This window comes from Anopheles gambiae, chromosome 3 (genome assembly GCF_943734735.2).
Source record: "Anopheles gambiae chromosome 3, idAnoGambNW_F1_1, whole genome shotgun sequence".
Classification (NCBI taxonomy): domain Eukaryota; kingdom Metazoa; phylum Arthropoda; class Insecta; order Diptera; family Culicidae; genus Anopheles; species Anopheles gambiae.
Window position 1 is genome coordinate 61,190,943 of NC_064602.1, and position 26,623 is coordinate 61,217,565.

The following is a 26,623-nucleotide window of genomic DNA, read 5'->3' on the forward strand; positions in this document are numbered from 1 at the left end:
ATTGTTATAGGATCCAGATATCCAGTTCGTAACGGCTCGAAGCAACGGGCAATTGTGGATCAGAAAGGAGGAAAGAAAGGGTGAGAGGGGAGAATAGTGAGCGAAAGCACTCACAGCCGGTGAGTGCGTAGCTTAAATGGATAGCGGTAGCTTAAACGATCAAGCCTCTCGTGAGCGGGCACTCAGCGTGGCTTAAACTTTTGAATGCCAATAAGCTTTGTTTAAGCAACGAGTTTAAGCCTACATGTCGCGCGATTTCTGTCAGAAGGGAATCCGCAGTGTTGCGTTTCCCAACCAACATTGTCACGTTGCAAGCGGTTTTTTTTGTATAGAAAAAGTGTTCTCTATAGCGCGGTCAAATCGTTCTCGATAGCAGAACTATAGAGAAGGTTTTTGAAATCGTGCGACAGCGTGTATCATACATTTGGTTTATGTATGCTACATCCCTTCTCAATCCCTTCTGACAGAAATCGCGCGACATGTAGGCTTAAACTCGTAGCTTAAACAAAGCTTATTGGCATTCAAAAGTTTAAGCCACGCTGAGTGCCCGCTCACGAGAGGCTTGATCGTTTAAGCTACCGCTATCCATTTAAGCTACGCACTCACCGGCTGTGAGTGCTTTCGCTCACTATTGTCCCCTCTCACCCTTTCTTTCCTCCTTTCTGATCCACAATTGCCCGTTGCTTCGAGCCGTTACGAACTGGATATCTGGATCCTATAACAATATACAGTTTATAAACTCAAAAAGAAAAAAAAACACCAGCAATCATCACACTTTACACAACTTACCTGCTAATTTAAATCAATTTAACGCCTTTACGCTTGCGCACACTGACACTATAAGTCAATTAAATAAATATTGGTTAACTGCACTTATATGCTCGGTAAGCACAAGCAAATTAAACAGTACTTTATTGAAATAATATTAGTTAAACAGCATAAATCACTCCAGAATTTCACCGAACCAAACCAAGCCAATTTTTGTCAACACTGATATCTGTCAAACGAGGGAGGCGAACCGCAGATGAAGAAAACAACTTTTATCACTATGGGACAGCTTCAATACTTGTCCAAATTTTTAGAATAGTTTTATGTACAACTTTCAATTGCCAGGAAAAAAAGATATAAAACACAACACACATTTAAAGAATCATTATTACTCTTAAACTAGTTGTAAATTATTGTGTGTTGTATTAAATATCATTAAATTATGCTTATCTGTTTTATTTCTGTTTTGACAAATAGAACTATAATTCGCCCATAGTTTCTTTCGCTCTCTCATCAAATTGAAAATTTTACCAACACCGCAAATGTGGAAGCATTGCGGCATGAAGTAGGTTGGTAAGGCATGGCGGAGTGAGAGCGAGGATCTCACACATCGGTCAATCGGTCATGGGGGGTTGGTGGAGTGCAAGTGTGTCTCTCAAGCTCAGAGCCGATTTTTGCTTAACACCTCAAAGATGGGAGCGCTCAGGGGTGGAGACGTATGGAAGTGTGCGAGTGTGTCGCATGATTGCTCGCAAGTGTAGAACGGGGGTAGCGAGAGACAGAGTGTACAGGCGATTTCTGCCAAGAGGGATTTCTTTCATTCTCTTCATTCTCCCTACAAAGCTCTTTCTCTCATTTGTCGATTCCGTACATGCTTACGCTCTTTATTTTACCTTCTTACTCGCACATACAAATTTACATACTCACACAATTCACACTGCCGAAAACCGGTGCGGAATACACACGTACCCGTCTTGCCTGCCTTCTCTCCTCGTTCTTCCTTTCATCCAGCGTTGTCTTCGTCGAATGGTGTGCACGCGTTAAAAATTATTCCTGCTTGCCTCCCCCGCGCTGTTCCCAAGTGCTGCGCTAGCGTGCTGGATGATCGTCCCTACCTTCCTGCCGCCTCTCCTCTACCAGGCGCGTTCCTGCCTTCGCGAGCACGTTGGAGCGCGAGCACGTTGGGGGATCGTTCCTGCCTTCCTGCCGCTTCTCCTTCGTCCGGCGCTAACGCGTTGAATGATCGTTCCTGCCTCTCCTGTCCTTTTTGTTTTTGGCACTGCTGGTGAAAGAGGGAAATATTATCTATTTTGAAAACCGCTGTTCCATTTAACGCGAAGCATGATACTTACCAACCAATTAATTATTTCTATCGTGGTCCGTGCTCACTTCCGTTTGTGCGTGTGTTACGATTTGCTATAGAAAACGAAATTGATTTGATATCACCAATTATTAATACCATTCAGTTTGATACAGATTGATACAATCCTTTATTAAAAGCTGTACTTACCAAATAGTTTTTCCGTACTGGTTTCACGAGAGAAAAAAACGGGCACGCATCGACGTAGCCTACCGCTTGCAAACTTGATTTCACACTACCACATTTTCATGTGAACGCGAAGCAGCGCCTTCCTCTGGTGGCTATACAGGTATTCCCCGATATACGCCATACTCGATATACGCGATTTCGCTATAAGCTTTTTTTCTAAATTTTAAAGTTTTTTGAGCAAATTGTACTAATTTGACACATCGAATATCAAATTCTAAATAAATTCCCTTTTGATCGAATATTAAAAGCCATTTCAAAAGGTGTACAATTGTAATCTTCAGTTGAATCAGATCAAATAACTAATTAAGTGGTAAATCCTACCACTTCAAGCAAAATTATACGAAAATTAGCTATAATTTGACTGAAAACTCGACATTTGCTAATATTCGAGATACGCTATTGCCTCCGGTCCGCATTAATAGCGTATATCGGGGAGTACCTGCAAGATGATACAAAGAGCGGACGAGAGAAGATCGCTTGCGTGAACGCTTGGTGTAGCAAGCGAAATTGGACAAGTCCCAGAAAAGCGAGACGCAAGAGTTTCTCTCTAACGATGGAAAGAGAAGAACCATATGAAACATGAGGATGGTTGGTGTGACACAGCCAAGTTGCGAGCAAAAACTGACCAACACCCAGAAGAGCAAGACAGAATGAAAATTTTTCTGAATGTTAGAATGAGAAAAATGATAGATACACATAAAAATCGCGCGATAATGCCGGTTGGGTTTCTTCGCGCCAACTTTGCCTGTATTTTCAATGAGCCAAACGATTTTACCCCCTCCTACACGCGATGTATCCTAAAGCACGCTTGTCGCGGCAACGTTCACCACATACACACACACATCTCCACACTCAGGGTACGACATCTTCCCTGTTGCTGTTCTGGACTCAGACAAAATTTGTGTTTCTACACTTATTGTTCAAAAAAGTAGTAGCTCTTAGGATCTGAATTTACAAACAAATATCAAAATTTTATGTTCTGCTAATGATATTGCACTAAATTTAATTGCACTACATTAAGTTTTTACATATCTTTCGTAAAAGTTCGTCAGAGTATGAAAATGTCGATACAATTTGTCATGAATAATTAAATTTTAAGATTTTCGCACATAAAATTATGACGCGCGCTGTGTGTGCGGCGGCGTAATTCGCTACTCGTATAGCCGTCTCGCTTCTTCTTGTGTGTGCTTTACCGTTGCTCACCGCTTCAAGAACATTGCTGCTCACACACACGTCAGTCTGTGGCAAACAATTGGAGGGGGAGGATGTGTCGGTTTGCTCCAGAAATCGTGTGTGATTTTGGTGTTCTGGATTTGGTTCCATCGCTGTTTGTTTTGGTGGAATTGAAAAGGTAAGAATCATCAACTGATGTAAAACTGTGAGAGTAAGATGATGCTGATGGTGACTGATTATTTTCTTTGTTTCTTTTCCTGCTTTCATCCACTGATAGTGTCGAGCATCGCCGAGGATGTGATCGAATGCGGAATATTCGAAACGAGGAGATTCATTCCGGATTTTGTTTGCAATAAGGTAAGTTATGAAAACACACAAAGCATACCAAAAAAGAGTGAGTAATCTTATTCTTAACTTTCATTTCTTCAACAGCGCTGAACTAATCCTCCAGCTTACAGGACGGCAAAGGTACACGCACAAACGTGCACACATCAGCCTTCTCGGAGAACGAGAACACGGGAGGGGGAGACCGGCAACGTATAGAACCTTTACGCTCCCTCGTGCGTTCGTGCGTGCGTGCGCGCGCGCGTCTATGTGTGTGTATGTGTGTGCATGCCTGCGTGCGTGGCTGTGTGTGTTTTTGCCGCTTCGCATAACGAGATCCTACGGGATCACCTTGCGAAAAACACCAAGAGAGGGGGAGGGGTAGGTATGTGTGTATGTGTGTGTGTATGTGTGCTTGCATGCGTGCATGGCTGTGTATGTGTGTGTATGTGTGCTTGCATGCGTGCGTGGCTGTGTATGTGTGTGTATGTGTGCTTTTGCTGTTTGGCGATCTCCTACGGAATCACCTTGCGAAAACACGTGGGGGGGGGGGGGAGGAGTGAGGTGTGTGTGTGCTTGCCTGCGTGCTTTGTGTGTGTGTTTTTGCGTTCACGTTCTACGGGATCACTTTGCGAAAAACACCAAGGGGAGGAGGAGGAGGTGTGTGTGTGTGTGTGTGTGTGTGTATGTTTTTTTTTCTTTGACGATTCGCACTCTCTTGCGGATCTAGTTGTGTGCGTTAGTTTTTTTTTAGTTTCTTCGAAAAATACCTGGGGGAGGATGTGTGTATGAAAGAATGTACTTCAGAAAAGAAAGTGAAAAATAAAAAACGAATATGAAATATGTTAAACGAAGTTTTAAGTGTGTATGAACTCATTGCAATCCGAAAGAAAGCGAGGGGGGCTCTTAAAATGTAGTACACATGTATGCAACATGTATCGTGTCGCCGCGACGGTGTATCTCGCTCAATCCGTTAAGCCTGAAAAGTGCTTCTATCGGATCGTCTAATCGGGCGCCATTTAATCAATCCGTTAGCGAAAAGTCGCATGGATTTTGGTACCGGGGAATAAGAGGCGGATGTAGCCGAGAGACCCTAAGCGGCCATATGCTAAAAAGCCTTGCTGAAATTCCGAGCCAGAAAGCGGCGGATGTTGATGGCTTGAAAGTTAAAATTGAATATGTAACGATTTGCTCGCGGGCGGGAAGAATTACTTATTTCAGGATGTCCTTCCGAAACAAAGCACTAAAGGGAGAGATGGTTCATTGCGCAACATGACTGCAACATACTGCGCGTTAGGTGAGACAACCGTGCGCACTGCATTCAGCCGGATCAGCGTCAACTGCAGAATGATCCACAATGAAACTATGCTTACTGTAACGTGCCCAAGAGGGCTGAAAAGATTCTGACTGTATCTATCAAGAGTGATGGTGATATCTACCATGTGATGCAATCACCGTACTATGGAGATGATTAAGAACAATCACGTTATAATTAAGGAAACGTGAAATTTGAAGCAAAATCTGAAAAATGTGGGGCGGCAAGAGTAAATAAAGTAGTTTGCAAGTAAACGCGAATTTAGTTGATTGATCTGGAAAGGGTATAACAGTGTTGAACCACATTTGGAATGGTTATTTGAGGGGATATGTTCACTGTTGAAATTTGATATTTGGCGCAACAATAACAATTGTCTCATACACAAATACCAATTTTATTCAATACTTCAAAATCATTTTCAGGATAATAAAATAAAATTTTGACGGCGTTTTTGGAAATGACCTTTTTGAAATTTAAGACTGGGAAAATTTACATTAAAAATGTTCTATGCATCTATTACTTATTATCTAACGTATGAAGCATAAGTCGAAAAAGAGTAGAAATGGAATTCGAACCATGTGTGATATCATATTTTTGTAGTTCAATCTTACATTTATGGGCACAAAAAACAAAAAATGGATTGAAGCAAAAGTGAGCATTTCGGAAATTGTATGTTTTTAAGTACGCAATTGGGATTGGATCTAAAAATGTTCTATAAGTATTAGTTGCACTCTAATTTTTTAATCCACTGCACATCAATACGTTATTCAATGAACACGTTGTTGAGGTTACTACTTAGCTATGCTTTCCAAAAAATCACGCCGATAACTAAAAAATAGTAATCAAAAAATTATACATTTGTAACAACAGATTCATGGAACGCATCAGTTCGAAAATTACAAAATTGCGTGACTTGGCTCAAAATTATCCTCATCGATATTTAACGGTTCTGCAAAGTACAGTAAGAACTGTCCAGGAAGTTACAAGGTTAACACATTTGTGGTGTAACGCATAAGAACAAATAGGTGTTTGAGTTATGGTTGTTGCCACTGAACGTGTAGAGTTTGAAAATAATTTGAAATTTGAGAACATCCGGTAGATTTTACCGGGCCTTAACTAGTCTCACCATATATAAAATCGAAAATCGCCACAATTACGTGAGAGTAAACATTTAGCGAGAGAGAGAGAGAGAAAGCGGTGAGAGCAGGGCTCTCTTAGCCACGCGCGTCGCTGCAAAAAGACTTGCTCCATGCCACACTGCCAGCCCGCGTGTAATGAGGGCAATGGTTACTTAGATTTTTTGTTTACACAAACCGATTTGAAAACACGTGGTATATAATGATTTTTTTTTTAAATTAAAGTTGCAAATTAGCCACCTGATGATAAAGTGTCCCATCTCATACCCCTTCCCATTATAAATCAAGATATTCAAGGCAATATTCAAAAAAAAAAAGTTTGAAAACTGTGCAAAATAGCTTATTTGTGACATGGTTGATATTCCAATTCATTCAATCATTAATAAAGCCAACCATACTCATTATTGGTGCTTAAGCACCTCGCATACTACATACACCGTCGTCATCGGCAGATAAGTGTGCTACAGAATATCCTGTAAAACGGGTTGCTATACCCAGGACGTCGAACATGTTCACTCCCTTCAATCTTTTTCTATTTGGCGTCCTGTGCGGACATGCCGCCCTGTATAGGCTTTCGATACTTAATTCTTTAACACGTAGCCGGATAGTCAATCCTTGCTACGGGGGGACGGTCCATGGGCTTGAACCCATGACGGGCATGTTATTGAGTCGTTCGAGTCGACGACCACGTACCACGGGATCGCCCCAAATCTACAACTCCCTCAAATCTACTACTCCGCAATATTGGCTGAGTCGGGACAAGGACAACGCATGACAATAAGAGGCAGATATAGCCGAGAGAACCTAAGCGACCATATACTAAAAAGCCTTGCTGAAATTCCGAGCAAGAAAGCGGCGGATGTTGATAACTTGAAAATTAACATTGAATTTGTAACGATTTGCTCGCGGGCGGGAAGAACTACTTATTTCAGGATGTCCTTCCGGAACAAAGCACTAAAGGGAGATATGGTTCATTGTGCAATATGACTGCAACATACTGCGCGTTAGGTGAGACAACCGTGCGCACTGCATTTAGCAGGATCAGCATCAAGTGCAGAATGATCGACAATGAAACTATGCTTACTGTAACGTACCCAAGAATGCTGAAAAGATTCTGACTGTATCTATCAAGAGTGATGGCGGTATCTACCATGTGATGCTATCACCGTACTATGTTGTCGATTAAGAACAACCACGTTATAATCAAGGACACGTCAAATTAGAAGCAAAATCTGACAAATGTGGGGCGGTAAGAGTAAATAAAGTAGTTTGCAAGTAAATGTGAATTTAGTTAATTGATCTGGAAAGGCTATAACAGGGCTGAACCATTCTTTTCTATAACAGTATAGATTGGAATATTAGAACTATACATTTGGAATGGTTATATGAGGGGATATGTTCACTGTCGAAATCTGATATTTGGCACAACAATAACAATTGTCTCATACACAAATACCCTTTACATTGAATACTTCAAAACCAGATTCAGGATAATAAAATAAAATTTTGATGGCGTTTTTGGAAATGACCCTCATGAAATTAAAGACCAAGCAAATTTACATTGAAATTGTTCTAAGCATCTATTACTAATTACCTAACATATGAAACATAAGTCGAAAAAAAGAGTAGACATGGAATTCGAACCACGTGCGATATAATATTTTTGTAGTTCAATCTTACATTTATGGGCACAAAAAACAGAAGGCACCCTAATTTTTTAATCCATTGCACATCAATACGTTATTCAATGAACACGTTGTAGGGGTTACTACTTAGCTATGCTTTCTAAAAAATCACGCCAATAACCAAAAAATAATAATCAAAAAATTATACATTTGCGTCTACAGAGGTATGGAAAATATCAGTTCGATTGAAAATAAGTAGGAATGCAGCTACTGAACATTCTGTTTTATCCAAATGGCCACAAAACTCGCCAATCATGATTATCATTGTTATTACTTATAAGTTGACAGTTGACAGCTGACGACAGAGTGTGTTTTCTCACTGTGCTCCGCGTAAATCCGTGAATTATTTTGTCGTTTCGGCCTTATTTTCGTCAAACTGCCGCTTAGCTGTGACTTAAGCTGTCCCTGGTAGTCCTGCCTTCAATCGTTCGTCACAACCATTCCTGACTTTGCTGTATTTCCTGCGTTTGTTCCTGAGTCCTGTGGCATCTATCTGCAACGGCAACTAAAATGGAGGGAGTTTGTTGTGACTGCTCTGTGCCACTTGAATCGCTTGAGTGTGGTATTATGTGCTCGTTCTGTGATGCTGTATATCACTCAGCGTGCACTAAATTACCTTTCACTGTGATCGAAGAGGTAAAACGGACGGCATCTCTTCATTGGAGCTGTGTAGGGTGTTCGAATGCTCTTGGCAACCCACATAGTAAAGCAGTCAAAACAACGGGTATGCAGGTCGGCTTCCAGGCGGCTCTTACTGCCGCTGTCGAGGTGATGAAAGCTGCTTTAGTCCCGCCTGTGATGCACGAAATCCGTGAGGGCTTTGCCAGTTTTGCCGCGGCTCACCAAGCTCCTAGCGAACACTTCAACGTACCGCCCCCAGATGCCCTCCCGAGTGGAAAGCGTAGAAGGTTGTTCCGTGACGTTGTTGCATCCACGGAAGCCATTGTTGTTGACAATGCTCCACTATACCCTGTAAATACAGACACCGACAATACTCACCAAAGAAATCGCCCTTCACTACCACCAATAATAACAGGAACCGATACCACCACCACGTCGATCCCAACCGTGTCACAACTACCAAGAACAAACTATATGTGGCTACATCTATCTAGGTTAGCCAAAACCGTCACTGTTGACCAGGTAGTGTCGATGGTAAAATCACAGTTGGACACCACGGACGTCATCGCTTTTAGTTTGCTGAAAGCGGGAACAACCATTAGCTCAGTTAGTTCACTAACTTTTAAGGTTAGAATTATCGCTGCTCTTCGAGATAAAGCACTTACCGCAGGATCTTGGCCGGTCGGGCTCGGTGTGCGTGAGTTTATCTCACTCCCGCAAAGGCCGTCTCACCATCGTCCTGATCTTACCAACACAAACACACCTATACCTGTTCGACATAGCCCGATGCACCCTGTACAATTATCACCCGATATGAATTGTACCTTAATATCGCCTGCTCCACCAAAAACAACTACAGCCACACCAAACACCGTTAAAATGCACCAAACTACTATTCAACACTTTTTTCTTAAGTAATAATCACACAACTGTTTCCTCAAAAGGCACTGTGCCACTGAATCTGACTAGTCATTTGTTTACACGAAATAACAACACGTCAACGACACGATCTCTCACCGATGACCTTGCACCAACTTACACACGCATACCACTCAATGTCCGTTCCACGTCTATAACTGTATACTATCAGAATGTGCGAGGTTTACGATCCAAAGCTGATGAGTTCCGTTTAACTGTGTTAGAAGCGGACTATGATGTTGTGGTACTCACTGAGACTTGGCTCGATCCCAGCCTTCCCACAGCTCTCCTATTTGGCGATGCGCACTGTGTCTATCGTTGCGATAGAAATGCCGCAAACAGCTCTCTATCTCGAGGCGGTGGAGTACTAATTGCGGTGAGTTCCGCTCTCCGCTCTCATGCGCTTCCAGTGCTTGCGCAAACACTTGAAATCGCTTGCATCTGCATTCAGCTCCCGACGTACCGATTATTCATTGCTGCTGCCTACCTTCCTCCCAACCATAGCACGGACGAAGGAAAAATAAATGCATTACTGGACACCGTCAACAGCATTTGCGACACACTAGGTCCAAACGACAGATTCGTGCTCGTGGGAGACTTTAACCAACCCGCTCTTTCCTGGTCGCCTGCGCAATCGAATCATGAAACTCCTTTTGTGTTTTTTGAACCTCATACTAGTTCAGTTCGTAGCGCCCAATTCGTCGATGGACTGCACCAGAATGCGCTTTACCAACTTAATAACAACACTAACTCTATGGGGCGCATCTTAGACCTTGCATACGGGAATTGGTCAAGTGCAGCAACTTCTTCGCTCATACGCGTCAGCGAGCACCCGCTGCTACCAATAGACTGCTATCACCCACCGCTCGAATTTGATTTGGAAATCACAGCATCGTCTATGAATCACGCTACCACTGTTACGGAAATAAAGCTCAATTACGCACGTGTTGACCTTACTAAACTCAAGAGACTGATCTGCTCCTTCAACCAATCCTTTGAATGCTCAAACTATACATCCATTGACCATGCCACGAACGATTTCTCAGAGTTTATGCGGGCCGCATTGCGTGAATGTGCTCCTATTAAAAAGCCCCATCGCGGACCGCCGTGGGGTGACCGCACATTACATGCCCTAAAAAAAGCAAAGCGAGCCGCTTATGACAATTTACGCGCTAATCGATCCACACCGTGTCGGCTTTACTACAATGGTGCTCATGCACTTTATCGACGTTATAATAGAGTCTGCTATCGTCGATATATACGCCAGACTGAACGAAGCTTGCGAAAGTACCCTCGCCGCTTTTGGAGCTTTGCCGACAACATGCGCAAGTCAACTGGCCTCCCCGGGACTATTCGGTATAAGGATAATTGTGCACACTCGCCATTAGATATTTGTGAACTGTTCGCCACGCGTTTCGAGGATAGCTTCATCTCTAACATCACACCTCCGGAGGCTGTTGCTTCCGCGCTCGTGAACACTCCGGCAGATGCAATTCATGTCACGCTACCTATCGTCACCGAGACCCTGGTTACCCAAAAAATCGAGCGTCTAAAGTCGTCATACTCCGAGGGGCCAGATGGTATCCCAGCGACAATTCTCAAGCGTTGTGCCGTATCGGTAGCTCCTGTTTTAACTAAGATTTTTAACGAATCTCTGCGCACAGGAACCTTTCCATCACTGTGGAAGGTCTCTTGGCTAACACCCATCCACAAAAAGGGCAGCAAAAACGAAGCAGTGAACTATCGAGGTATTACCTCTTTAGCTGCCTGCGCCAAAGTGTTCGAGCTAATCATCTATGAACCATTAATGGCATCTGCCGGCAAATACATCAGCACTAACCAACATGGATTCATGCCTAAGAGATAAACTACGACAAATCTGATGCAATTCGTTAGCGGCTGTTATAAGTCCATTGATGATGGTATGCAGGTTGATGCCATTTACACGGACATTAAGGCGGCTTTTGACAGTGTGTCCCACAACATTCTTCTGGCAAAACTTGATAGACTTGGATTATCACCACCCCTGGTAAAGTGGATGAAATCGTATTTATGTGGTCGTTCATATGCAGTTAGAATGGGCTCCCACCAATCTAGATCTATCGGTGCCTCTTCCGGCGTACCCCAGGGCAGCAACCTGGGGCCTCTGTTGTTTCTGCTCTACATAAGCGACTTGTGCACGGCACTCCCGGATAACAGTTGCCTACTCTACGCAGATGATGCTAAAATCTATCGTGAAATCCGTGAGCCCGAGGACCATCTTCAACTTCAAGCCACTTTGACTGAATTTGTCTCCTGGTGCAAGCGTAATGCACTAAGCGTCTGTATCGATAAATGCGCCATAATCTCATTCAGCCGTTCAAGAGCTCCAGCGCTGTTTAATTATACGCTTGATGGTCAGAACCTCGAAAGAGTGAACTGTGTAAAGGATCTAGGAGTCCTCCTAGATGCTAAACTCTCCTTCGAAGAACAGATAGACCAAGTAGTCGCTAGTGGCAATCGTCTACTTGGCTTGGTCATAAACATGACGCGCGAGCTTCGTGATCCTATGTGTTTCAAGACACTGTACTGCGCACTTATCAGACCACTGCTGGAATATGCTAGCATTGTTTGGTGGCCAGCATCTACTCGGGCACTTGCGCGGCTAGAGTCCATTCAACGGAAGGCAACGCGCTTCGCCCTCCGTGATTGGCCGCGTCGTCTCGACTACAGAACTAGGTGTCTGCTGCTTGGAATCCCGCCTCTCGCCGAACGTGTTGAGCACACCAGACTAGCATTTATCACGGGAATCTTAAACGGAACCATCGACTGTCCCGAGCTGCTTTCAAGGATTCACCTCTATGTTCCTGCCAGAATACTCCGTCGCCGACCAATGCTGGCAGTCGCTGAAACCCGAACAACATTTGGCTCTCGCAACCCCCTTCTTTGTATGTGCCGTCTATTAAATTCAGCTAACGATATTTATGAGCCTGGAATGACGATAACGGAACTGACTTCACTTTTAAGTGTTCGGAATGCGTTCAACAATAACAATATATAAATGTTCTGTTCGTTATCTAATGTAATGTATTGTAAACAAATTTTGACTCGAGAGGGCTTCATAGTCCATCGATTAATAAACTAAACTAAACTAAACTAAACTAAACTAAGTGTAAGTAAATAAGATTCATTGGTACTTTACGTGCGTAATAAATAACCTTATTTTTGAACACCAGTTAAAAAAATAACAAAATTGCGTGACTTGGTTTTTTATGGTTATTTAAGATTTAAGATGTACATCAGTATGGCTCAAAAGTAGCCTCATCGATATAAACATCGTAACAACAAGGAAGCTACAAGGTTAAAACAGTTGTAAGAACAAATAAGAACTCAAACACCTATGAGTTATGGTTGTTGCCACTGGACGTGTAGAGTTTGAAAATGATTCGAAATTTGAGGACATCCGGTAGATTTTACCGGGCCTTAACTAGTATGAATATATTTTAAAGCCCTTAAGGCCGGTTGATGTGGTGGAGTTACAGCACATTTTTAATTGAAAAAAATCTTATTAGGATTTTGAAAATTCTAATTTTACTACGATATGTTAGAAAACACTATTATGAACCTTTAAGACAGTTTTCATTCAAATCTTATAAGAAATTCAAAAGATATACTCTATTAATCACGAAAAACATCATTGTTCCATACAAAATGTATGGCCTACTCGGGTAGGCGGTTGTACGATTACGTAAAGTTTTTTGGTCGTACACAAGATGGTTGAAGAGCTTGCGAGCCTTGGCAGTTTTTTCGCCCTCAGTTTTAGCAGTGGTAATTATAGCACCTCAAGATCAGGTATAACAGTGCAAATTGTAGCAAATTGTAATACCTGATTTTTGACATTTTATTTTACAAAAATCCACAAAAATTGATAAAGAGAACTTTTCGACGAGCTTTTACTCACTTTTTTATACTCACAACTTATTACTCACGCAAGAGCGATTGGATGGTAAACCACAGCGGCTGTCCCTATTTAAAGCAAATATTCTGCTCAGTTTCCGTCAGGAATTTTAAAATATAATCACAATTTTGCGAATAAAGTTGGATGCACTATACTGTTGCTATATGTACTGTGTATTGTTCAAGCGGGCTGTCTCAACACCACAACAACCGTCGGCAAGACTACAGGTTTTTCCGGCACCGACAAGACAACAGCCTTTGGCACGACTACAGGCATCTCCGGCGCCAGCCAGACAACAGCAACTTTCGGCACAACCCCTGGCAGTTTCGACACAGCAACAGAAAGGTGGCTTCAATGATAATTCCTCGAACAAAGCTCCAGCGATGACAGCGTCGACAGTAGGAGCAGGAAAATGAGAAGGACGATGATGGACGTAAACAAATAGTTGCTATTTAATACTCCCCGAAAATTGTTGCTGAGACGGGAGATCAATACTGGTATTTGACTGTCGGATGTTGAATTAATGACATTGAAAGCCACACACTATTTAGTACAGTTAATCCAAACTGTCATAAAAAAAGCAATGTATATTCAAAGATGGAAGTACGATCGTAGGATCATTCTCGTTCTGTTTATGTCCCGGTCACGTTGGTGTCGCGCGAGCGCTGGAGTTTTGTTCCGCACGTCATGTTGTGTCTGCACGCTTCAGTTTGGCTTGCTTCAGTTTCGCTTTCAGTTTCATCTTATACTCCACAGTGAAAGCTGGATTCGTTCGGTCGGCATGTGCTAGTGCTCACGTTTTAACTGTATAATTTCGTGTTAAGCTGCATTCCTTACGATCGTTTATATATTCGTGTTGGGCCTACACAAACCAATAAATGTTTTTGCTATGGTTGAACTCAGTCACTGGACGATGAAGTGTTACATATGTAAAGTATATCTGCTGCGCGTTCTGCTTGACTCTAGTTTGAACTTTAAACAGCATATCGATGACGTTGTAGCCAGAGGAAACCAACTATTTGGCGTGGTTATCCGGACAACTAATGAATTCCGCAATCTCATGTGCATCAAAGCTGTCTACAACAGTATCGTTCGTTCGGTTCTGGAATATTCGTGCGTAGTCTGGAGCCCAACTACTGCTTCTTCAGTTGCTCGACTTGAGGCGATTCAACGTAAGCTCACGCGATATGCCCTACGCCCCTATCTTCCTCCGTAAGCTGCGCGGTGCCGTCTTCTAGACCTTGAACCTCTTTCGGTTAGAAGACGCAATGCACAGTGCTCTTTCATCGCTGGTTTGCTAAATGGCTATATCGACTCATCGCCTCTGTTGCATCGAGTCGATATCTATCCACCATCCCGAACACTTAGGTCTAGAGAGGCTCTACGGCTCGCTCAACCGCATTCCAGCGCTGGTCGGTCTGATCCTATGTTCTGCATGTCGCCTATTTTCAACACTGTTTCGGATTGCTTCGACTTCAACATCTCAACTCAGTGCTTCAAGGAACGTTTCCGGCTTCTGCCGTGGCCGCAGTGAATTGCGATACAAATCTTGATTTTGTTATGTTTTTTTGTGTACTGTTACTTATCATAATTAGGCCATACGTCCCGTTGAAGATTAAACAATAAATAAAAATAATAATAAAGATGTGAAACTTACACGGATAGACGGTCGTACACATGACGGTTAAACGTAATCTTCAAAACAAAACGTTATTTGCATTTTTAAGCCGAGATTTCAGCAACAGAAATTTAACCAAGATCTTTGCCGATACCTCAGTTGTGCAGATCGCGGCAAAAATAAACCGAGATTCGGCTTTTTTTTTCAACAGAGTGGGATTCTTCCTAACTATTATCAATCCAACCGATTCATGCTTTTAAAATGTTAGTTTAAATTGTATTCTAAAAAAATATAAAACTAGGTGACAATTACCTGGTTTTCAAGATCCCGAAATTGTGAAGGCTGGGAAACGTTTAGCCTGGTGCTAATGTTCATCAACTTTCCATTCCGCCTGCTTCTAGAACGCCAACATTTCATTTGAACCAAACATCTTCTTCTTTGGCACAGCAACCGTTGTCAGTCAAGGCCTGCCTGTACCCACTAGTGAAATGAGCTTGGCTTTCACTGACTTATTGTTACCATAGCAGGCAGACTATCCTACGTATGGGGGCACGGTCCATCCGGGGCTTGAATCGATGACGGGCACGTTGTTAAGGCCGGGCTACATTGATCGTACTCGCAAGCGTAATTTTGATTTTCACTAGAGCATCTGGCGGCGGCTGGAGGAAGCTTTTTTTGGTCATCGAGGGAATGGACCTGCCGGATCTCAAAATTTAGTAGTTTTTCCATCGTTTTCCATTGCAAAAATGGATGCAATGCGTGCAAGACATGTGTATCTACGTTTTACAAAACTTTTCTCCTCCGATTTAAGCAAAAAACATGGAAAATTAACGTATTTTCTGGAGCGGCTCCAAATTGTTTGGCAAAATGCTTCGGTCAGCCGCCGCCAGATGCGCAAGTGAAAATCAAAATTACGCGTGCGAGTACGATCAATGTAGCCCGGCCTTTAAGTTGCACGAGTTGACGACTGCACCACCAGACCGGCTCAAACCAAACCAAACATACATGTAGAAAAAATGAGTTTTTTCGATAAAATTTAACTCATCTTAGTTCATCAGTACTGATGAGAGTGAGATGAGGTTTTTATCAACAGCAATTATTCTTAGAACGCTATTATTTTACTTGTCCAATACTACTGTTCTTGCGAGTATAGCACATGTATTCACAATGTTTGTTGATTCCCAGCAAAAGACCAATGGCAGGCCCCTGAGCCTGCCACCAGCTTACGGGAAAGTTAACTGACAAGACCTGAGGCTTGCCACCAGGCTGAACGTGTTAACTTGAAATCAGTCAAATGTGTTTTTATGAATTGCTGTTAAATTTTTAATTGAATACCTAAATAGACACGAGTGTCGATTTTGTTTACCCATTTCCATACTTTTTATAAATATCAATGCATTGAAGGTGTTAAAATACTTTGATTGTACAATTCCCGCTGTGCAATGGAGTGATGAAAAATTTCCCAAATTTCGTCTATAAATTTCTTCGTACCAACAAAAGAATAACACATAGGGTAACTGTACCAGTATTCGGCAGTGTACTTGTTTTTGACAGGGTAACTAAAAACGTGTAATTGCGCAAAAACGCGTTGAAAGTTGTATCAACACATATTTTTTAAATAGAGATTTGCTCATTTGTAATTCATGTACGAAGTATCAATTCATTTCCTTGCATAATTTTCAAAACATCAAACAAAATGTGCGGAGATCACAATTTTTCGGAAGATTTGCTGTCAGCCAATAGATCGAGCGGATTCATTATTAAGAGAACCAGAGCACTTAAACAATGAAAGTGTGGTTTTATTAAAGATTCTATGGTTGCTGAATTTATACTATCCCGCTTGGAATTTTAAAGTCACTAAAAACAAGTAATTATTCTCTTTGAATGCTGCCGAAAATTGGTACAAGGTTAATGTTGATTTTTACAGTTCAATGCTGTGGGCTCCTGCCAAAACTTGAAACAATAACACACTTTTGATTTGTGATTAGAAAACTGCAATGCGTATGTCGACACAAAAGTGAGTGCATATATCAGGTGGACTTATAGTGTTCTTCCTCACCAATACATCGACACACAATTAGACAGTTTGTTCCATAACAAAATCTAGTATGCCTTGAAGTTTGAACAGTATCTTGCAGAAATGGTATGTGGTTTTACTCAGGCGTAGCACGAAGAAAGAAGCCAGAAGACTGACGTGACGGCCAGTTCTTGGATAAACACGATGATCTGAATATTACTGGATTCCAACAAAACGTTTCCTTCGCAAAATCTGATGTATATGAAACAATTATTGAATCCATTCAGTCAGCAAGCAAGGAGCAGTGTACCAACCGAACCAAACACGGTAGCATACTTGAAGTAAGGAACTCATAAGAGCTCCTGTGCATATATCCATTTTTTCATTCAACAGACCACCGATTGTTCTCAAATATCGTGTAAAATTGTAAAAAATTGAGATATACTTACAAAAAAGTGTATAGAACAATCATCAAAGCACCCAGTTCGTTATGGATCTAACCAAAGTGTATGAAGACCAGGTGGTCTCGTCCCATACAAATTGACAACTAATTTCGGAAACAAAAAAAGCTCCTTTTGACAGAATGGGTGAAATGAATTTCCATAGGAACGGTTCGCTTTGTTCTTAGCAACACATACGTAGTACACATTGGTGTCCTCATCGACGGCATTATTTTGATCCAAAAATGGATTTTAATTAGTTCAGATTTGGTTTAGCTTACAATAAGAAATATTTTGTGTGCTTTTTAAGATATTTCAGTGCAAATAACGAAGATTCCAAGATTTTTTGTGTATTTGGCAAGTCCGCAGAAAGCTTGTTTGGGGAAATGTTTTCACCCATGCTGTCAAAAAGTGACGTTCAACTTTTGCTATAAAAACAGGCTATGAGACCACCTGATCTTCATATACTTTGGATCTAACTGTCAAACCAGGTGTTCATCCTATTCGTTTTTAGACGTCAAATTACACTGGATAAGCCCACCTGATATATCAACTCACTTTGGTCGACACATAAAACGATATTCCTTGTATCAAATATCACCAATTACAATATAAATAGTCCAATAACTTGAGAGAATAATAATAATTTGTGAGCCAGTCGGAGCCGTACTCTATAGCCGTAAAGCAGTCCCCTTTCTCCAATGCCTACTTTGTTTTCAACTCAAATCAAAATAACTGTAAAAATTGCCAGCAAAATGCCCTAAATGGGCAACATAAAATTAATAATTTAAGTACTCTTCAACACCAATCTTAAGGCCGGGCTACATTGATCGTACTCTCTGGTGTAATTTTGATTTTCAGTAGCGCATCTGGCGGCGGCTGGCCGAAGCATTTTTCCAAACAATTTCGAGCCGCTTCAGAAAATATGTTATTTTTCCATGTTTTTTACCTTAACTGGACTGTAAAAGCTTTGTAATTGTTAGTTGAATATGTTGTGCAAGTAGTTCAGCCGTTTTCGCATCAAACGGTGAAAAAACAACTTAAATTTGAGATCCGGCACGACCATTCCCTTGAAGACAAAAAAAACTTCCACCAGCCGCCGCCAGATGCGCTAGTGAATATTAAAATTACACTTGCGAGTACGATCAATGTAGCCCGGCCGTTAGAAAAGTGAAAATGTAAAAATATTATAAACAAACTAGCTGGCCCGATAAACTGAGTTATTACGAAAAAAACTAAAATATTCCATTATTGCTTTTTTACTTTGGATAGTTATATTGTGCCCGTATCCCCTCAGCATCCGATCATCGAGTGTAAACCGCCAGGCACCATACACCAAGTGTCAAAGTGCTGTAACAACAACAATCCAGCTCTTTGTATGGGAGCGTTTCTACATACACCGAGAATGCAGCTGAGAGATGGCTGTGAGAGAATTGACAACCGGTTTCTCACGCTGGTGTGTGTAGAAGCTGTGAAAAGCGCCGAGATGAGACTTTTAAAATGATGTTGAAAAAAACCATTTTAATCGCTAAATCGAAGTCAAAAAAGTTTCTTTTACTTTTTAATAATATATCTACGATTATTGGACGGCAAAAATGCAAACTATAATTGATCGATCGCTATAAACTGCCAATTCAATTTTTTCTCAGCTCCATCGTTCTTTGCATGCCGAGGAGAATTCTCTCACCGAAAATGCTGTCAGTCGCTGTCAAAGCATGCTGTCAGTTATTTTCTCAGCTGCATTCTCGGTGTATGTAGAAACGCTCTGGGAGTTAGAAAATCATTATTAAATTAACTTTAGTGTAACATCTGAACGATTTTTAAGTCTTAAAACCTATTCCCATACCACCATAAGGTGTGTGCAAAGTTTCGTTGAAAACAACACAGCAACAAACACCGTGACACGAGATCTTCTATATAGGGTAAGTGTACCTATTATGGCCATAGTACCAATTATGGCCATAACGACCACTATTTTTGCTCTAAAAGAGTAAATTTACATTATGCACCCACGGATGGATTTTTTGCATCAAATATGAACCTTTTAAAATATTCATGCTTCATTAGTTACGTGTCAGAAACATCCATTTATAAAATATCACTCTTCTAAAATGTTCCGCTAAGATTTTGGCCATCTCTTACCATTTTGCTAAGAGCACCACTGTAGGATATTAGTGATTTACAAGCATCTAAACATATTTTTATATGAAAAAACACCATTATGATGTAAAACGCTTGTTATTTAACAGCTTCACATCATAATTTATCAATTTTGCACCGAAAATGTGCCTTTTTGCCATATGTCCATAATTGGTACAACTTAACAACGATGTACCAATTATCGCACTAGGGCAAATGTACCAATTATGGCCATAGTACCAATTATGGCCATAAGGAATACTTCCTGTTGTATAAACCAATCTATTTCCTTTTAAAACGTTCGAAAGCATTTTAATATAAATTATAAACCGTATTCTGATCATGGTTTTCATTAGCAACGTATAGGACACTTCTTCTTCTTTGGCTCAACAACCGATGTCGGTCAAGGCCTGCCTGTACCCACTTGTGGGCTTGGCTTTCAGTGACTAATTGATTCCCCCCATAGCAGGATAGTCAGTCCTACACGTATGGCGGCGCGGTCTATTTGGGGATTGAACCCATGACGGGCATGTTGTTAAGTCGTACGAGTTGACGACTGTACTAGGAGACCGGCTCACTATATTAGGACACTATCATTTATTAATTATTCCGGGTTTAAAATCAGTCCTCAGAAGAGCCAACACTCGTTAGCTTTTTTCGAAGACCATTGCGGTTGATTTTTAGTGACTTTTAAAACTATTAATCCAAATTTCAACTTGAATATTTAACTTTTGCCAATTATCACTACAAACTTAATGAATCGATTTTAAAATGTATAAACAATGTTCAACTCAACTGTCAAAAATGTTCGCACTGTCATGTACGCAATGTTCTGTCATTTTCAGTATAAACAATGTGTCATGCTATTTGTTGTCAATAAATGTCTCCTACATTCACTAGTGAAGATAAAGTGCGTGCTATCTTTCAAATACATTGCAAAATACGTCTTTAATTCGATAACAAATAAGCATTTCCAGAATGGGACCCGCGAGTGAGCGGAAACAATATTCGAACGAGGCAATCGCCCAATGCATTGAATTTATTGATGCAGGTTCAACTGTATACGCAGCCTCCAAACGATTTGGAATTCCAATATCTACTATCCGCTATAGGATAAGTCGTCAATGGAAAAAAAAGGCAAAGCCGGGTCCAGAATCTGTGCTATCTTCTCAAGAAGAACAGAAACTTGCAGATTGGTTAAGCAATATGCAAGATCGCGGCTTTCCTGTTACGCGTAGAGCTTTGTTGTTGAAGATGAAAGAATTTTTTGAAGCAAATCCGGATCGATCAACTCCATTCCGAAACAATCAACCAGGAAAGTACCATTTAGTATGTGCTTTAAATCTTTAATAATTTTTAGTCTTTACTTATTTTAGGACGCAAATGGCTGCGCAACTATATGAAACGTAATCCAGGATTTTCTTTTCGTACGCCAGAAATATTATCTTCGGCTAGTAGCCGAGTGAGTGAAAATGATATCCGTGGATGGTTTCAAATGATAACAAGCTGGCTAACAAAAAACGGACTGCACGAAATATTAGACGATCCTTCTAGAGTATTTAACGCTGACGAAACCTCTTTCTTTCTACACCCCAAATCAAAGGAGGTTATTGCCCGAATTGGATCTCGCAATGTGTATGAAGCAGAGCAAGCGGCTGCTAAGCAAAATATAACTGTAATGTTTGCATTTGGGGCAAATGGTAGTATAGTGAATCCACACGTTATCCTCCCTGGTAAACGTCTTCGGCAGGATTTGGTGCAAAGCTTTCCGGAAGAATGGGGTATCGGTCAAAGTGAGCGTGGTTGGATGGATACTCCAAACTTTTTGGGATATATTGAGAAAATATTTCATCCCTTTCTGGTGAGGAAAAACGCAACATTTCCAGTAATTTTGTTCGTTGATGGACATGCATCGCATATTGGATTGAATGTGGCAGATCTATGCCAATCACTTGGTATTATACTGATCTGTTTGTATCCAAATACAACGCACATCACACAGCCAGCAGATGTGGCGGTTTTCAAACCTTTAAAAACTGAATGGAGAAAGTCGGTAGAAAGCTGGAAATTCAATAATCCCGGTAGTATTCTGAACACTTTGCACTTTGCATCAGTATTAAGTATGGCTATCGAGAATGGTATCAAAAGTTCGACGATCAAAAATGGGTTTCGAGCATGTGGTCTGCATCCGTTCGATTCGAATGCAATCGACTATTCTAAGTGCATCGCAACTTCAGCAACTGGTTCCTTGATTACGAACGAAACAACCGATGTTTTTGTCACACCTGAAGCTTTTGAAGAATCAATCCAGAAGGAATCAGATACCACACAACACGGTAGTGTAGATCAAAGCGTTACCATTAGTATGGATAGAATAGTTGAAGCATACGATATAATCGGAGCTGAAACTATAGCTAAAATTGAAGGAGACGTCAACAAGCTGTCCCGTGAAGAACGTGTGATTCGTTATTTTTATCGTGAATTTGTTCGTCCGCATATTGGATTTCATGCCTTAAAATCTACAGTAGAAGTCAATGGATTGAACTGCTTAGACGGATTCGAAGGGAATTACGACAACGACGACGTCGTTAACGACGATTTTACATCGGCTTCTTCATCAAAAAAGATGGATATCGTATCTCCTTTGGATACTTATATATCAATAGATATGACAGATTACGAAAAAGTTGAAGCTGGAGGCTCTAATATATTATGTCATATATTGCCTTTGACATCTTCCACTGAACCACAAACTACTTGTACGGATTCAGAACTACCCGAAATGATGGATTATGGTAAGTAATCATTAAAACATCGCTGTATTTTATGAAGTTTAGTCTGAAATTATTAAATGAACGAATTATAATTCTCACTGTTTCTTTGTCTGTAGTTGATGCAAGAATCGTAAACAATCATGATCTCCAAGAAAAGGACATTGAGACTCAATGCGAAGATGGAAAAGACGCATCATTGGTTATTAGTACACGCCGACTTTCAGAGGTGTTGAATCTACCCGCTACACCTCACCGTTGTGGTAGACATAGAAATTATAAAAAATCATTTCAACCTGTCTTAACAGCTAAGGAACGAAGAGATGCACTTCTTAAAGTAAAAAAGCAAAAAGAAAAAGAACTGCAACAAAAGAAAATAAGAGCCCTACAACGCCAAGAGGCCAAAGAAAAACGGGAAAATGAAAAACGTGCTAGGATGGAAGAGCGTAAAAAAATTAAAGGAAAATCAAAGACATCTACACCAAAGGCTAAATTAGGGGACAAAAACGCCAGAATGCGCAATTAAAATGGCTTGTAGGGCTAAACAATTTGATCCAACTCATTTATAAGCTACCAAAATCATCAATAGTTCCTTATATTAAAATGTAAAAGTTATGAATCATATTATGAACTAATTTATAAGTGAATGAAATGCAATACATGAACTGAATGAAACAAATAACTGGTGTAAAATGTATCACAATATCACCAAAAACTAGAGCAATGACACCGCGTTTAAGCGACATTATTTATACTATCAAATGAGCCTTTCTCATTATATGAAACTAATATAAATGCTAATTTTTATTACGGATTTTGGTTTACACGTAGTTTTCTTTCATATGTTATAGTTTCATAACATGAAGCGATTTTTTTAATGTAAAATATATGGTTTAATATATATGGCCATAATAGGACCCCTCTTATAGCCATATTAGGAACACTAGTGCCATAATTGGTACATTAAGAAGCAGAAGTAATTTGAATTTTTCAGCAATTAATGATTAAAATCAATCAAATTAAAAAATATGTGCAGGTTTTACACATTTCAGACATCCAAAATGCATTGAGGAACGTGAGATTGGGTAAAAGACGAATTAATACAGCCGCGAAAAGTGCGTATTAATGACAAACTATGTCCATAATTGGTACACTTACCCTATATAGATATGTTTACCTATTGGCATTAATCAAAACATTTACCGACCCGTATTCGCGTTGCCGAAAATAGGAGCAAACTTCCGAAAAAAGGAACAAAAACAGTATTTGCAGTTTCACGCATATCTCTAAAGATACATTTAAATCGGCAAATAAAAATTAGCATAACGTAATACATTAGTTTATCGTTCAAAATAATGTCTCTTTCATGAAAAATAATAAAATTGTAAGTGTACCAGCAGTTTTAGTGAAACTGCTGCACTAACCTGCCCATTACTGGTACATTTACCCTATTTGGGAATAAATAGTACAGTACACTAAGGATAATCTTCACTAACATTTTACACCGAAGTTCTAACAAAATTATTGCAACAAACACTATAGAAACTTGATGGGAAGAATGATCCAATCAAAATAGTTCTGAGAAATACACTTTTTCAACAAACTAAACATGATACACAGTCGCACAAACAAAATCGATCGGTTATCTAAATCACTAACGTTCCACAAGACGGAGAATTTATTGTTTTCACGAGGACAAAAGCAAATGTCCTCATCACAGTTCAGTTGTCGCGAATTGAAAACATGGCGGGTTTTTTACGTGCGTTTCATCGTGCTGCAATCTAGTTTAAGCGGTGCTCTGGCACCAATCGAACAAGGCATACAGACACGACTTTGTTCGAAAAGCGCGCTGTCACCTGTTCGATCCCAAGTACAATAGAAAGTCGATTATGCGGGCAGCTCGGAACCGGACCAAGGTGGGTTAAAAATATCAGGTGGTGGACTCTTGTGCATTTTGACAATTTGTCACTTGACCGTAGCAATAGACGATGCGCAATCTCAGATTGCGCATATATTTATCTGTCAAACGGGTCGGTTTGATATATTTATCTGTCAAAAAAAATATATATATCTCGGACATATAATCTTGAAAATTTATGCGCAATCTTGGCGCAATCTGAAAATGTATGGAAATGACGTTTATAGCTCAGGGTTGGCTACGCGAAATGACTTATGTTTTGATAAAACGAATATATGCGCAATCTGAGATTGCGCATCGTTTATTAATACGGTGATGTAAGGTCCCCAGAACTTCAAACTTTGTTTACATTTATTAAATTTGTTCATATAATTTATCTATCCCATTTTTTCGATCAAACATTCTTTAAAAATATATTGTGGACTTCGCGTGTTCTTATTTAACTCGTGTGTTCTTTTGTGTTATTCCGTGAATTTATTCAATAATTCTTGATTATATTTAGAAATATAATTATTATATTAGAAATTTTTGATTATACAAATTAAGTGAGCATTATTTTTTTCAATTTTCACATTAATTCCTCATTATCTACGAGCCGCATGAACAATTTACGTGAGATTAGAACTCTTACTCACATGATTTTAAATTTCGTGCATAAACAAATCATTAAATCTTTTTTTAATACATCTCATTTTTTCAGTCTATTTTTTTAAGCAATACGGCCTTTTTGGACCGTTACTCCTGAATAACAAAAAAAAAAAAAAAATATATATATATATATATATATATATATATATATATATATATATATATATATATATATATATATATATATATATATATATATATATATATATATATATATATATATATATATATATATATATATATATATACAAAAATGCACATAATAACAAAGAAATCTGTTCTATTTGCTTAGCTTTGTGTGCGGAAACCAATGGTTAACGGTTCTAAAATGACGTAAAGTCCCTCTACTATGGCGACCCCCCAAAGGCCCTAATCAACCACCTGATATTTTTAATCCACCTTGAACCGGACGGATGCCGGTTAATTGATTTCCACGGATAATGGTAGAACCAATGTCAAATTCATATAAAAATTATAATATTCACTGGTTTTACTAGAAATTCACATGAAAATAATCGATTAATCACTAGTAGAATGGTTTTCGAATCAATAACAATAGATTGAAAATAGTCTTTTTATCAAAAATGAAGTTAAAAAGTATCACTTGACACGTTGACAAGCGTTGTGGAAGTGCCACAAATCCACTAAACGACCACTAAACGGCTTCTAAACGACTCAAGTTCTCTACCTAAACGGAATATAGAAAGACTTCGTTTAGCAGACGGCAAACGACTCATGCATTCTAAAAATAGCAAAAAAGCTGGTGGCGCTCTCTGTTGATGGGATTACCCCAACCAGTTGAGCTTCATCGCTTGGAGGAGAGCTTTCTCATTTCCTATGCAATGTTGTATGTCCTATGCACATTTCCTATGCATCGCTAGAACTAGAACGGCGATACGATTGTTTAAATACTAAACTCCAACAGAAACCACCAGCGCTGAAGCAAGTGAGATTTGAGTAATGGTCGTTGGTGTTGATACCCACGTATCTGACCACACAGCCAAGGAAATGTGAAAAGCCCTTAAAGACACTTTTGCGAAGAAGTCAGGGGTAAGCCAGACGATCTTGCACAAACGGTTGGCCACGTTACGTATGAAGGAAGGATCGTCAATGCGAAACCATCTTGCCGAATTCGACGACCTGGTGCGTCAGTTGAAAACTGCAGGTGCAAAAATGGAAACAAGCGATTTGGTCTCTCAACTCTTCATAACGTTGCCGAGCAGTTACGATCCATTAGTGACGCTCTAGAAAACATGGACGATAAAGATCTCTCCCTAGAAATTGTGAAACATCGGTTGTTAGGTGAAGAATCGAAGAGAACAGATCGAGCAGACTACTGTGGCGAAGAAAAATCATCAGCTTTTGTCGGTGGAAGTTTTCACAAGAAAAAGTTCAAAGAGAAATGCCATCGTTTGCGGAAAAGTAGGCCACATGCAAAAGGATTGTCGATCCCAAATGCAAGACAGAAACGCCAACTCTGTCGTGGCAGAGAAAACTGTGAGTTTTATGGTGAAATCGCAGCTTCAAATCGGAGAAAAAGAGCTCGCAGTAGACTCTTTCATCGTTGATTCTGGATGCAGTGACCACTTGATCAACAACAGAAAATATTTGAAAAATATAAGGAAACTTAACGAACCGTTCGTCAT

At 40.2% G+C, this 26,623-nt stretch overlaps 1 protein-coding gene and 2 long non-coding RNA genes across 3 annotated transcripts in view; 2 read left to right on the forward strand and 1 right to left on the reverse strand.

Annotated features, from left to right (window-relative positions):
* The window catches only part of LOC133392901 (uncharacterized), a 590,816-nt gene that overhangs the window by 408,767 nt on the left and 155,426 nt on the right, over positions 1–26,623 (forward strand). The window lies entirely within an intron of this gene.
* On the reverse strand, positions 1,624–3,453 carry LOC133393713 (uncharacterized). The gene is made up of 3 exons (XR_009766342.1): positions 2,279–3,453; positions 2,121–2,184; positions 1,624–2,047 (listed from the first exon to the last, which is right to left on the reverse strand). It is a non-coding gene; the product is annotated as an uncharacterized LOC133393713 (long non-coding RNA).
* Positions 3,688–4,668, forward strand: LOC133393712 (uncharacterized). The gene is made up of 2 exons (XR_009766341.1): positions 3,688–3,847; positions 3,923–4,668. It is a non-coding gene; the product is annotated as an uncharacterized LOC133393712 (long non-coding RNA).